This window comes from Phascolarctos cinereus, unplaced genomic scaffold, assembly GCF_003287225.1.
Source record: "Phascolarctos cinereus isolate Bilbo 61053 unplaced genomic scaffold, phaCin_HiC Scaffold_9;HRSCAF=440, whole genome shotgun sequence".
Classification (NCBI taxonomy): domain Eukaryota; kingdom Metazoa; phylum Chordata; class Mammalia; order Diprotodontia; family Phascolarctidae; genus Phascolarctos; species Phascolarctos cinereus.
The window spans coordinates 86,493,388-86,508,278 of record NW_027556402.1 but is presented as its reverse complement, the minus strand read 5'-3'; the positions used below and the strand labels follow the sequence as shown (position 1 = coordinate 86,508,278).

Here is a 14,891-nt window from a genome sequence, read left to right as displayed (position 1 = left end):
CTTAGTCTAAACAGTAATGGAAGTATAAATATACTGTTGTTTCATCTGTACATAAACAATTTTAAATAGAGTTTTTCTTAAGTAGAGAGTTACAAGTATGCTGTTATTTTCACAACCTCTTCTTATTTTTTGAACACTTACTGTATGGAACAATCAGGAAGGCGCAGGGAGTAAAAAAGGTTCTAATGAAAGCAACAAACTCTAGAATGATAATCTCTATACATTTGCCTTTGTAGAATATTATTACTGAGCTCTACTTTAAAACAATCATTTCCCCCTCAATATTAAGCTATGAACTCTATAAAACAAATGGATATATGGTCCCTCGGAGTTGTGGCCGTAGAAGTGATAGATGGACAACCTCTTCATTTTAATGAAACTCCATGCCAGGCAATGTATACAATCTTTGACAACTTACCTCAAAGACCTAAGAGACTACACAAGGTGACAATGTGTCTGTTTTATCAAATGTCAAAAAATTGATAATTAATATGGCACCTTGGCATTCTGAGACCAAGGATATTACATATAAGCAGTAATGAACTACTTCATTTATTTCAATTTGTAATGTATTTATTGATTAGTAGAGAATCCTAGAATCTTAGAAGGGGTCTTAGAAATTTCGTCTTTCAACATCTACCTGAAGTATGAATACTCCTTTAAATTCCTTTTTTCATGTGTGTTACAATGATAAACACATTCTATTTCTTTCCTGAATTGATGGTTCTAGGATAAATTATTTCCAGTAATGGAAAGCAATGCTCTTTTGGCTTCCATGTTCCTATTAGGGTTATTTCTTAGAATTAACTGTTTTAGACCAAGTTTGTTTTCTGAGCACATATTTGAGAAACTGATTTACAAAACTCTGGTACACATCTATGAAAAGCCAGTATGGTGTAAGGTAAAAAGTACTAATCTCAGAGATAGTAGAAAGTCCTAGATGAGAATCCTGGCTGTAGAAATGACTAGTGATGTGGTCTTGCTCTGGTGACTTATTCCCTCTCAGCCTCAGTTTCTTTCTTCATAACATCGAGATAGTAATCAATTGATTGCCTATCCCACAAGGTAGTTGTCTGAATCACATTAGATAAAATAGGCAATACAAAAAGGATTTTGTAATACCCAGTTGTTGTTTGGGTGATGATGTATATTTTCTCATTGATTGTCTCTGTGTGATATTATACGTTTCATTAATGCTTCAGGAGTTCCTACACTTTATGTTGGTAAGGGAAACCTCCCAGAGAGCAACAGCAGAAAAACCCATCTAACATCCATTCTTCAAACTGGCAGGTCAACCTGCTTGCATGGTACCACTCATCACACAACACAGCTACCCGCTAAATGGCAGTCCCTCACGGTTTGAGATCCAAAGTAGGATTTCTCACAAGTGATTTGGGAGAGAACATGAAAACTATGGGGAAGTACAAACAACCTGTCGTTTCCCTTATTTTCCAGCCCTTCAGCCAGCAAACCTGAAACATTTCATATAGGCATGGTTTTGAAAAGGCAATAAAATGAGAAATGAGACTTACAAAGAAGTACTGGATCACATTCACACCCATGATGGATTCTTATTTTGATACTAGACTGGAAGCTCTACAAGGGCATGTTCCTTGCCTTACCTAATCATTATTCTAAGACAATGCTGTAGAAACAGTAGTAAATGAATACATGTGTGTATATATGTATGTGTGTGCATGTTAGTCCATTAACAAGGCACAGCCCTCATGAAAAGAGGGTCACTTTTACAATATAATGAGGTATCATGGTAGGAATGTTTTTTGGCAGAACAAGTGACCCAGGAACAATTATTTGCAACCTATCCATGAAGGCAAATCAAAGTTTAAATGTCATGAGGATGCAGAGCAACATAATGTAAAGGGACAAATGTGAGAAAGTTTCCTGGGGGAGGGGGGAGTTTTGAACCATCTCCTGAAGAGAGTGAGTAATGAACATGAATTGATAGGTATTAGGCGTATGTATTTTAATTACTGATTAGCCTATTCAAATTTCTAGATGTCTTGATTGACTTAGCTAATGCTAAAATTGCCTCAGTCTTTAAAGAGACCTGTAATTGTGTTTATTGTGAAAAACCATAGTTATTGTTACAGATAAAGGGGAATTATTAATTTAGTTTCTAAAACTCCCTTATGGAATGTGAGCTGAGAAATATGCTCTTTGCATAGGATTTTCCTGTAGAAAAAAAAAAGAGAAGGCAAAATTGCTTTTCTGAGTGTCAAAATCTTTCCTGAATATCTGTCGTGTCCAGCCCAATGTGGACACTTGCCAATTCTAACCTTCAGCCTCAGAACCTCTCCTAGGCTGGATATATTTCCTGATGCTTACAGGTATAACAAAACCATGGTTGGACCAGATATCGCCTTCAATTTTCAAAGTGTCCATAGTAATCCTTATGTCTGTCACCTATACTTTTAATGGTGTTCCTAAGATGAAGCGGATTACATTTTCACAAGTTCCTCATCACATGACTCCACCAACCAATTCTTCCATATTGGTGCAAACCACATAGAGAGTAACCACCTTATTGCTTCCTCTCTCTTTTGTAATATGAATTTATCATTAAGGCAATGACAAAATTATTAATTGTTCTGTTTTGGGAAGAGAGAGAGCTCCAGCATGTCTTGTTTTTGTATTTTCTTTCTCTTTGTATTTTCAGTGCTAAGGCACAGTGCCTTGCACATAGGAAAGTTTCAGAAAATCTTGTTGGTTGAATGACTGAGAAAAGTCTAAAAGGGAGTTGAGTTATTTTACCGCGATCTGTGATTTCACTGTTGTCTGGAGCTTCAGTGCATAAATTGAAGGCCACCGTAAAGAATACAATACATGATACTTTGTGACAGGTCTATTTTCAAAACTACTCCTCTATATCTTCTCTCTGTCCAAGTGGTCTGGAGAGTATACTAATGAAAATATCACATCTATTTTTCACTCCAGTAAACTTCCCCAAATGATCTCCACCATGTTTCGCATGGGTCTCACTCCATTTACAGATATCCTGACACTGATATATTTATATGTGTTCCATCCCTCTTTATCTATCATATTTCCTTTAAAGAAGATATATACCCTTACAAAGCTAGCTACGTTCCCGTCTTGAGTCTTATTCTACTCAGTCTCAAATACTTATGAGGTCAAATTTGCCTTTTTGCATTACACTCTCGAGTTCCTCGAGTTCATCAGGAGCTCCACAGCCAACCTTGTGGGAAAGCAGTGTAGACAGCTTCTTATATAATATGTTTTCTAGGGCACCGAGAAGGACCATCTCCTCTAGAGTACTCATTCACCTGCCCCCTGATGCTTTCAATTGCTCTAGCAATACAAAGCCTTTCATTTCAAAGAGACAAGGCCTAAAATATCACTATCAAAGGAGAGGGAATATATTTAGTGAAATTTATACTCAGGTATAAAAGACTAATAACATAAGGTACAAAAATAAGGTGTAAATAACCAATGCTGAGATGAGATTTTGATAGGAGGAAAGAAAGACAACCTAAAGGCACTGGGTATGTGTATGAGTGTCAAGGGGACTAAAATTCCAGACTTGGGGATACCCAAGACAGACTTGGCTTACTTTCGTTTTTGCCCAGCTTAGGCCCAGCATAATGACGTTTTGCACATATTCATCATTCAACCAGTGTTCTAAACTGACTAGCTAGTACTGATATGAAGACTACCAATGATGACTATCATTATTTGCTTCCCCAAGTGAATGACGATCAAGCAGAGATGGCTGTCAGCACAACTCTGTCTCACCCTCCTGGCCCACTCATGCTCCCTAAAACTCAGAGTAATGACAACTGCTCATCAAGTGGTTATCAAAAGGCTGCTCACTACCATCAGGCTGGTCCCCAGGCCAGCTCATGTGCTTACCCCACACCTAGGGGGGCTTCAACTACAGACCAGCAGCCCTTTAGGGTGTCCCATGAAGAGATCAGGGCTAGCCCCTGTGACCCTCAGGAATTCCTTGAAAATTTTATTCAAATTGGAGAAAGGTCAACTAGTGGACCGTGCCACCACAGTAGACACAGGAAAAGAAGTAGCCATAAAAAAATGGACCTGAAGAAACAACAGAGGCCTTAGATGCTTTTTAATGAGGTAAACCATGTACCCTTTACACTTTTCTATTATTGAATGAAAGGGTGATTGGTTCTGGAATATGTATTTCAAGAGATTGGTCAGCTGGTAAGAGCCCTGTGATGATTCAGATGTTCTGGCTGGCAATACATATATACACACATATACACATATACACATATACACATATACACTTATACACATACACATACACATACACACACACACACACACACACACACACACACATTTTGGTTATACAATTCCCAGAGTCACACAAGTGAATGTTATGTGTCTCAGGCTGCATTTCTACTCAGGCCCTCCTGACTCCAGAGCCAGTGCTCTATTAACTGGGCCACCTAGTTGCCCCCTGGTTGACAAATTTTTGAAGCTGTGTTAAACGAAGCTAGAAAAGGGCAAGGGGGGATCAACAGTCTTCATCTTCTTTAAGCACCAATGTCTGGGGAGCACAAACAATGTAGGCATGTTCTCTAATTGAACCTCATAATAAGTAATGGTGAAGTCTCAGGGAAGGAGATGAGAGATCCTACAAGTATATTAGTAGTGAGAGCACTGGATTGGGGCTCAGAGGACATGGGCTCATCGAGTCATAGATTGTGAGCTAGAAGAGGCCTCAGAGCATCTAATACAATTCCCTTCTTTTAGAGAGGATGAAAATGACAATCAGAGAAGTTTAGGGCTTTCTCCCAGATCACAACGGTAGTGAAGTAGCAGGGTCAGGATTCAAACTAAGACTGTCTGATTCCAAATACAGCCATCTCTCCACTACACCAAATCCCAGCTTTGCTTTGAATATCTGAGTGACTTTGAGTCGTTTACTTTTTCCTTCCTCAGCCTTCATTTTCTTATCAACAAAATCAAGGGGCCAGACTCCATATGCTTTGTGGTTCCATGCACCTCTTAACCTTATAATTCTATGAAGGAATACTCTTTCTTTACTACCGAGAAAACTGAGATTCCTTGTCAGTAAAATCACCTGCCCACTCTAAAGGGAAATTGTTGATGATGAGCTCTGGGTTTTCATGGAGTTTCTAGAAGGTAATTCTTTGACAGATAAACCCCTGCTAAATAAATGTATTTAGTGTTTGGAGGTCACTCAAAGACCCTGGTTAATTAACTTATTTTTTTCCCCATCAGATACAGTGTCTTGACAATCAATATGTTACAAGTAAGGAAATGCTTGTCAATGCCCCATCTACAGGCATGTTATTATCACTGAAAGTGTTGGCTGAAATATTAATAGCAATAATCACAATTCTAAACCATCCATTACCCAACTCCCAGAAGTTATTGACATCTTTACCCCTCTCTTTTAGGACTTTCTCAAAAATTCTTGGAGATTAATTGATCAAGAATTAGAAGCTATGAAATCATAGACAGAATTAAAGAGAAATGCATAAGTCATCTTAAAAAAAACTATGGAAACTGATTTGATTTTCTAAGAATCCTGTCTACATACCATTAATGTGCTCATTACCACTCCCAATTTTTCTGGGGAAGAATCAGGCTCACCACTTGCCAGACAGATTTGTTCACCAGAACTGCTATTTTTATCAATAGTCCAATATTTTTTTTAGAAATAGTCCAAGAAGTGTGATGATACGACTTTACCTTGAGAACCAATCACAAGATATTTCCTGTGTGACATCTTCCATGTTTCATCCAATGGCCCCAAATCCCATGGATCTTTCAAACTGATTAAAGACTTGTCCACCTATTATGAGGACTTTTTAAAGGAAATTCTTTAATACCCACTTCATTGTATTGATTAATTGATTACGGTGAAGAGAATAGAATCCTGCCCTTACACATTTAAAGTTTTACAAGTCTAACAGTCAGTCTAATAGTGACAAGAATTGTCTCCAGAAAAAAAAATAGGATTTTAACTCTTCATGCAAACAAATATGTGAAGGATTTGCAACTCTGTATGTAATACCAGGGGCTCCCATTTATGACTTATGACTGTGATATCAGTATGTGATACCAGGGTCTTCCATTTATGGCTTAGTGGATAAGTCCTAGAGAATCTCTTGATATACAGAGAGGTTTTCTAACTTGCCGAAGGGGACATAGCTAGTAGATGTGAGAGGAAGAATTTTAACCCGGGTCTTCCTGGCCCACAATCCAAAACCATGTTTGTTGTTCAAGGTCACCTCTTTACAACTAACAGCCAGATAATTTCCCTTTCTTTTGCAGAGGTTTTGACAAGGAGGGAGTACCATCAGCACAATGTCTTTGACTTGTACAACTGTCTTCTTGGTCTTGAATTCTGGGCTGTGATAAAGTTCCTAGAAGGTGGGGCTTTGACTGAGATAGTAACTCACAACAGGTAAGTAAGGTATTTTAGCAGTACAAAGTGCTGTTGTCTTATCACCATGTTTCTAACACTAGTGCCACATAACAGGTATATATTTCCTTTAAAATTTCCTAAGCATTAAAGAGTGAATTTTCAAAGGAGACTAATTAATGCTTTAAGTTAGAACACTTTTCCTTAGTGAAAAGGAGGAAGAGCAAATGGAGAAAACACACATTCATATAAACAGCAAATAGAGTACTCTAATCTGAAATATCCCTAGGAATCATCATTCTAGCCTCAGCCGGGCTGGAGCTGGGACCATAGAGAGAAGAGTCTTAAGAACATTTATTTTAGAACTTTTACTCAAATAAACTTCACTGAAGCTGAAATTGTCCCCATTTTGCAGAAGACCACCTAGTTCAGAGTCCAGTGCTATGGAGCTCCTTTGTTGCTATAAGACCAAAACAAGTCACTTTCCTTTTAAGCCACCCCACCTCCACATGGTATCCCACAGGAGGGGACAAAACACACAGTTCTCAAGCTGGGTGACCCCCGCTTGGAGAGAACTTGCAAACAGGGTGCAGAGAACCCAACAGGGGGCAGAGATGAACCACAAGGCACAGAAGCCCCAAAACAGGGTGCAGAGGCCCAGGTCAGGTGCAGAGAGACCACAACCAGATACACAGGCCAACCTATCCACCTCCCCCAATGTCACAGGGAAGAAAACAACACAGAGCATCACCCACTTAGCAAGAACCTGCAAATGGGCTACAGAGAGCCCAAAACGACCTCCAGTCAGACTGGGGTGCCGGCCTTACCTTGATTTGAAGAGGACCTGAAGCAGAGACAAGCCCACTGGACATTAGGAATGATGAGGTTCAGGCACACCCTAAAATATTGGGTTGCAAAGTCATCACAAAAGAATTCTCAGGTTGTATCCAAATCAAGTAAAGGCATTTATTGGGAATAATGCAACACCCAAGCAGGCTCCTTCACATCTTAATGGAACCCCAGCTTCAGGGAGTCCCAAGTTTAAAGGGGAGGGGGGTTAAAGGCCCCCAAAGGAGAGGGCCCCTACAAGGTTGATGACTGCTTAAGAAGGTGCCTGCTTAGGGGCACACCGCTCTCCCACTTCAGAAAGAGTCCCATGAGTCAGGAGAGGCTTGGCAATTATTACACCATAAAATCTGCAGTGGGTGAAGAGATGAGGTAGTTCAGGACAGGAGTTCTGAGTTTCTCACATTACCATTATTCCATCATTCAGCCTATTTCGCAGGGCATGCTCTCCTCCTTAGATTTTGTGTTTCATACACCAGCCTACTTGAATCTCATTGCTCCTAAATGGCTTTAAGTGCTATTCGAGATAATGGAGTTCTCACTGACCCCTCTTTTTGGAATTTCCTCATCTGCCTCCTCAAGAAGTAGGACCCCAAATTCATTTGGGAACAAAGGAGAGTGTCATGCATTCCTCAACAATTCTCCCTCAAATAAGTGGGGACCCAAATTCTTTGGAGACATGGCGGAGGTCTCATCTTCTGGAACTACTTCAGGCTGACAAGGGGTGGAGAGCTGTCCCTGCCTCACTGGATCCTGGGGAAAGGTAGGGGTAAGGAGGGGGAGGGGAAGGGGACAAGACTGACTGGAATGGAGCCTAGGCCAAGTCCAGGGAATGACGGGTGGCTATGGATAGGTCTCCTTCCAACAGTGCCATCTGAAATTTGATTGAGGTTAGCCTGGAGGACACAAACTTGTTAGAAGGTTCAAAAGGCAAGGTTTCCACATGAGAAGCAACAAGACAATGAGATAGGAAGGAGGGGAGGCAGTCAGGAAAGGGGACAGTAGAGTGAAAAGGTTACAGTGAAAACCAGAAACCTCAGCTCCGTGATCCAGAGGGGAGCAGATAGCTGGAGACTTCCTCATCCCTTGGCTTTTGCTAGTTGGGTGTAATATGTGTCTCATCCTGCTTTTGAATTCTCAATATAAACACAGCATGATGTGTTAACAAGAGCACAGATTCCCCCTTCCTAACTGTGAACAACAGGGGCTTCAAACATGTGGCACCTTCCATTTTAATTCCTCCTAGCTTTCATACCTTTGTCTATTAATTTCATAATCAAGCGACATCATTTTCATGATCAACCTTTCCTCTTAAACTTCTTCTCACTCTCTCATCATGCTTCAACCATCTGAAGCTGGCACAAGGGTACACAGAATCACTTTCCAGGGACAAGAGGGGATTGGATGTGCCCCATCTGTCCCCAAACCTACTTATCTGCTTTCCACATTTTGATCAAACCTCATTTCGCTTTCTAAATCTTTCAAACCCCATCCTCAGACTACTCAACCTTCCTTTACATTTCTACCATATTCCTAACTGTTAAAAATGAATGTCTTATTCAAACTCTACTTTCTCAAGCTATGCAGTTAATTTCAACCCAGGAGATTCTCTTCATCAATCTGCATAAACTTGCACGGTCTATTCCTGATCCCAATATAGGAAGAAGTTTGTGGAAAAAAATAAATCACATCAGTCCCAGCCTCGGGTGATCTAGACAAAAGAATCTGTCTGCACCCAAGCTTGAGTAGAACACAATGGGCTCCCCTACTTTGGATTCAATTACTTGCAAGCTTGGGTGGTTGACAAGGATAAGGAGCTAGGGAAAAGAACTTGAAATCTTATACTTGCATCTCATTATAGTAACTCAGGGATGTTCCAGAATCAATCAATCATTTAATAGATTTAGTATTGTGCTTACAAAACTTCTTGCTTATAGAAAATTGCTATAAAGTAAGAGAGGCATCACTATACAGTAATGGCATAATGCTTCCCTACCTTCATGTCAATTCCAGAGAAGTTACGAAGACCACCAACTGCACTGGGCCAGGCTTAAACTCAGCGGGTGGATGTTCCTATTGGGGAAATGGAGTCAAGTTTACAAAATATGAGCAATCACAGGGACTAAGGGCCTGATCTGCCTGTCTACCCCATGAGATTTTCCTCTGGACTGATAGTAAACCATACCTTCTGCAGCTAATAGAAAAGTTTACCAAGTTAAAACAGTATTATGTGTTTGAAACATACAACAAACCCATTACCAATTAGTTGACTTCAGTTCTGTTGAATGCATGAACCAGCTTGTCCAAATTGCTTTGTACAAAAAAAAAATCATCTGATTATTAACATTTTGCAACTGCAACTTTCACACTTTTGAAATCATATAATTTTTTTGGGGGGGCAATGGGGATTAAGTGACTGCTCAGGGTCACACAGCTACTAAGTGTTACGTGTCTGAGGCCGGATTTGAACTCAGGTCCTCCTGACTCCAGGGCCGGTGCTCTATCCTGTGCCACCTAGCTGCCCTGAAATCATGTAATTTTTTACCACATCTTTAAAACCCAATTCATATACAAATTTCAGATCAAAAATTTTCTTTCTCTACCACCATTTCTGGCTCACATGGTCACTCAAATTTTGTGATATAAGAGAATGTTACAGTACAATGCAGAAATACAATAAAAACACAAACAAGAAACCAGATGACATCAATTGCATTTCCAAATTATCACATAGGAAAATTATTCATAGAAGGGTGGGCTTACCAAGTACAGGCTGGCTGGCTTCTTCTTACTTCCAGCTGGGCATTGCCTAAGGCCAGGGTGGCCTATGCTAGGCATTGCCAGCCTAAATTTCTGCTCTGTCTGTGCTGTCCAGTGGCACATTTCCCTTCTCCCATCTACCACAGCTGCACATGCAGCTTGAGGCTTGGGCTGCTTGCAGCTGCTGGGGAGGGTAGCCAGGACGAAGTGAAATAGGCTGACATTCCAGGCCCTGCCCAAAAGGTCGTGCTGCAGGGCCCCCAGGGCTACAGGGCAGGTATGAACAGGGAGGGCACCTCACCATGCAGGTGAAGGTGACCCAAGTCCCCACAACTCTCTACAACCACCATCCCCAGTCTGATCCAGAATTCTGACCAGGTGTTTCAGAATGGGGTGACTCCTGGATTAACCTAAAGTCTCTGGAGTTTTCTCCTGCAGTCTTCAAATGGCCAATTTATCAGCTCCTTTGTGACTAATCTCAAAACCTCAAAAATCTGTTAAGATATATTAACTGTTCTAACTTTTCACTGTAGCTTCAGCCTGGCTAGAGCCAGAGAGGAGAGTCTTAAGAATTTTTTTTTAAATTTTACTCAAATGAACTTCACTTAAGCAGAATTTGTCCCTAATTTGAAGAGGCAGCATAGTAGCAGTTCCAGTGGTTTGGGAGGACCGCCCTTCTTGTGTAAGGCCAAAAGAAGTCACTTTCCCTTGAAGCCACCCCACCTCCACGTGCATCTCGTAAAAGCACCAGGTTCTCAAGCTGGGCATCACCCAGTTAAACAGATCCTACAAACAATGTGCAGAGACCTACCACAGGAAACAGAGTCCCCAAAATCAGAAACAGAGGCCCACAAACCACACACAGAAACCCCAAGCAGGCACAAGGGCCAACCTACCCATCTCCACCAGTGTCTCGGGGAAGAAAGCACCACAGAGCTGCCAAGCAGAGCATTCTCCACTTAGCAAGAACCTGCAAGGATAGAGACCCCTAAATACCTCCAGTCAGACTGGGGTGCCAGGCTTAACCTCTATGTATTTAGAGAGGGACTGAGACAGACAAGCACATTGGGTGCCAGAAAGGATGAGGTTCAAGCTCATCCCAAAATGCTGGGGGGCAAAGTCATCTCAAAAGTATTCTCTCAAGCTGTCTCCAAATCCAGTAAGCACATTTCTTGTGGGTAACAAACCCACTAGGCAGGCTCCTCCATCCCTTAACGGAGATGCAGCTTAAAGGGGAACCCCCTAGTTTAAAGAGGGTGGGGATGGCAGCCAGTCAAGGGAAAGGGCCCTCCCCCAAAGGACATGGCCACTTAAGGGAGCCACCTCCCAGATTAAGGGAGAAGGCAGCTTAAGGGAGGCAGTCCTCCCAAGGCACCTTTCACTCATAGTTTTCTCAGTCCTCTGATAGCCCACTTGAATATTCTCTCTGCCTGCAGCATGGAAAGGCTAGAGTATTCCATGTGGCCCCCATCCTAACAGAGCGCAGCTAGGCCTATGCTGCAGCAGCCCAAAGTCAAGGAGGAGGAGATGCCCGAAAGAAAATAGCAGCTACCACTGAGGCTTCCCAGGTGGGGGGAAGGGGAGGCTGCCAGGCCGGGCCAGACACTGACCCCATCCCCCACAGCCAGGCCAGCACCCATCCCCTGCCCGAGACCAGGGTCTCCAGGAGGTGCTCCACAAGCACGCCCCTCAGGCCACTGAGCCACAGCCGCTGCCTCAGGGAGGAGTCCACCCCGAGTGTCCGAAGGGCCGGCCTGGCCCGAGCCTGGGCCCCGGCTGAAGCCCGACTCTCCGAGGCCGGAGTCCAAGAGAAACCTCCCGACCGCGCGTCCTGAGAAAGAGAACTGCAGGAGAAGGGGCAGGCAACAACAGCCTCGCAGGGACCGAGCCCCTGACATGGCCGCTGCCGGAAGAGAAAGAGCAGGCTCATGAGAGGAGCCCCCAGCACGGCCCCGGTCCAGGCTCCGTCCCCGGTCCAGGCTCCGGCCCCAGCCGCTCTGGTGTCCTGGCACTCGGCCCTAGCTCTGCTGATCCCAGGCTCGGAGGAGTGGGTCACTCTAGACCACTGACCCAGGACGTGCTCCTGGTGTCCTTCCGCCACCGGGAGAGGCTTTTCTCGGGGTCCTCAGGGATCTATCCGAAAGAGACCCTGGTGCACTCGCCGCCCTTTTGATGGGAATTATGTGCAGTTTGGGCCCCGTGAAGTCACGCTGCTCCCCAGTACATCGTTCCGAGAAGGAACAGAAATCAAGGGAGACTTGCATTGTGCCGGTGCTGATGACCACTCTCCCATTCAGCTACCAGAACCTAGCCTTTCTAAAAGCCTGTGCACTTCGAAACCACCTCCTCTCTTTCCTGGAGGAGCACCTTGTCCTCCCCCTTTATCAGGGACACAGATAACCAATTCAGCCTCCTCCCTGGAAAACTGAAAGACCTCAAAGGAAAAGGTACAGGGAAAAGCCCATGTCTATACTGAATGCTCCCAAACTAAGACCCAGAGAAGTACTATGTGACAAATGTGAAAACAGTGGTGTTACAGCAAAGAAAATAAATACATAAATACATAAATAAATAAATAAATGAATGAATGAATGAATGAATGAATGAATGAATGAATGAATAAATAAATAAATAAATAAATAAATGGGTGGCAATGCCGGTGACTCTTCTAAATAGGAAGATGACACAAAATGTAGCGATGAAAGTGTAACTGCTGTGAATATAAAACTGAAAACTGACCCTGAAGTGGATGGGAGAAACCAAAATGACAGCCTGAAAAGAAATGCTGCAGTCAAAGTTTCAAAGAGCCCTCAAAGCAGAGGCAGAGTAAAACTCAATTGAGTAGTTAAAAAAAAATGGATCATGCAGAAGCCAGGAAGTGTGAAAATGACCAAACAAAAGGCTCCCAAGAACCCGAGTGAAACTTCTGCTTCCAAAACCGCACATTGTAAGGTTAACTTCACCCCTTGGTTTCAGAGCACCAGCTCAGGTGCCATTGCAGCCCAGTTGCATTTGAAGCCACAAAGAGAGAGGAATGAAGAAAACTGACTCTTCCCTGAAGGCTAGACTTGAGAAAATCTAGAGTGGTAAGATGGCAGCCAGACTCCAATCTCCCTGCTCCTCCAGCAGCTGAGCAGATGAGGCCTCTTCAGAAAACCAGAATCCCTATGTCCTGAAGAGGCCCACAGTGAAGTTCATGTGCTTGATGAGTAGGATGAACACCAGACATTGGGCAAAAAGGGCAGCCAAAACCGCATCACTGTTTACATGACCACAAATCAAAAGACATCTGACTCTTCATCAGTGTGTTGCCGTGATAGGACATGTGATTTGAAATCTTCCGATTCCCAATGTAGTTCTACTCCAAGCTTTGATTTTCCTCCAGGCTGTATGCATGTACTTTCCACCTCTCTCACTTCATCCTCTTCAGAGGAAGAGAAAAAAGCTCCATAATTCCTTGAAAATGAAAGTCTTGTCCAAAAACATCTCTAAATGCATCACGCCAGATGGCATGACAGTATATGTCGGGCCGTTGTTTGAGCCAAGATTTATGGCTTCCCATGGTGGCCAGCCTTTATTCTTCCTGTAACTGTAAGCCAGAAAGGTAATGGCCTGTTAGTCCAACAGGAGGCCCCTGTTTCATGGTTTGAGCCTCCAACAACATTTTTCCATGCACTACTGCAACTGTCTCCCTTTTCAGAAAGCTTGCAATGCTTCAATAAGAAGAGAAAGGCCTTGGATCCCAAGGCTATCACAGAGGCAGCTAAGGCTGCAAAGTAGCTGACTTTGGAAGTGGGGCCCTGTTGACACACTTTGAAACGTGAATGTGGATAGTGAGGTAGGAAAGTAAAGTTTGGAGGCTCCACACGATTTTATGAGGTGGTTAGAAATAACTTGTTCACAGTACACTTGGTCCAAACCGGGAAGAGAAAAAAAAATTGCACTCACTGGGCTGCTTTTTTTAAATACTTAAAATGGATCTCTTTGATAACTTTCCTGACAGGCAAACTAAACCAATTGAACATACAATCAAATTCTTTCTTAACATGAGAGTTTCACAATGTTCTCAAGTAAAAATCTTGCATTTTAAAATTCCTCAGCCTTCCCCCAAGGCATAAGAGCCACAGCCTCAACTGAAGAGCATTTTTATGCAGGGAATATGCATCAGTGTCTTCTGAATATGTAGCCTAATACTATGGGACACAGGTTACAGCTGTGTGGGAAGGTAGTATAATAGCTGTGAGTTGGGTGGTCCAGTAGGAACATTTGGGATTTTAGTGATCACTTGTTTGTTTGTTATTTCTTTCTTTCTTTACTAAATTAAAGAACACAGATGCCTTTCTCTGCCCACAAGACCACAAGGTTTACACTTCAGTTTCTGACAAGCTGAAAAAGGGATGGATGCTCACAGTTCAGTGGTAGGCTGCAAAATTGCTCCAGAGTTTGCGATCAAGGATTGTCAATGTTTCGTAGTTATAAATCATAACTTCCTTTTTTTCTTGCAAGGTTCTTACTTGGGTGTTTAAAGAGGTTTGTTTTAAAAACTGTAAGTAATTGATTGCCAAATTGGTCAGATTTTCTCCTGACTGGCTGTTCCTAAATTTTCAGGATACATACTAGTGAATTACACTTTGTCTATTATTTGTCATGCAACAATTGTTGCATTTTGGATATACCTAATTTCATAATTTTGGGAAAAATTATTTCCATTTCAGGTATCTGTTTGCAGTTCAGAAAGTAAAAAAGAAAATCTAATTGTGTAATGCTCTGAAATGTACTAAAAATGTAACTAAAATTGACTTAATCTGAAAACCATAGCTAGAAATTGTTATGCTTAAAGAAAGCTCAATTGATGGGTGGAGAAGGGAACACAGGAGAGTCC

General features: G+C 42.3%; 2 pseudogenes; both read left to right on the top strand.

Moving 5' to 3' along the window:
* The window catches only part of LOC144455441 (serine/threonine-protein kinase PAK 5-like), a 209,307-nt pseudogene extending 207,966 nt beyond the window's left edge, over window positions 1-1,341 (top strand).
* Window positions 1,342-3,684: 2,343 nt separating this feature from the next.
* LOC110216015 (PWWP domain-containing protein 2A-like) lies at window positions 3,685-13,833 on the top strand (annotated as a pseudogene).
* The last annotated feature ends 1,058 nt before the right edge of the window (window positions 13,834-14,891 follow it).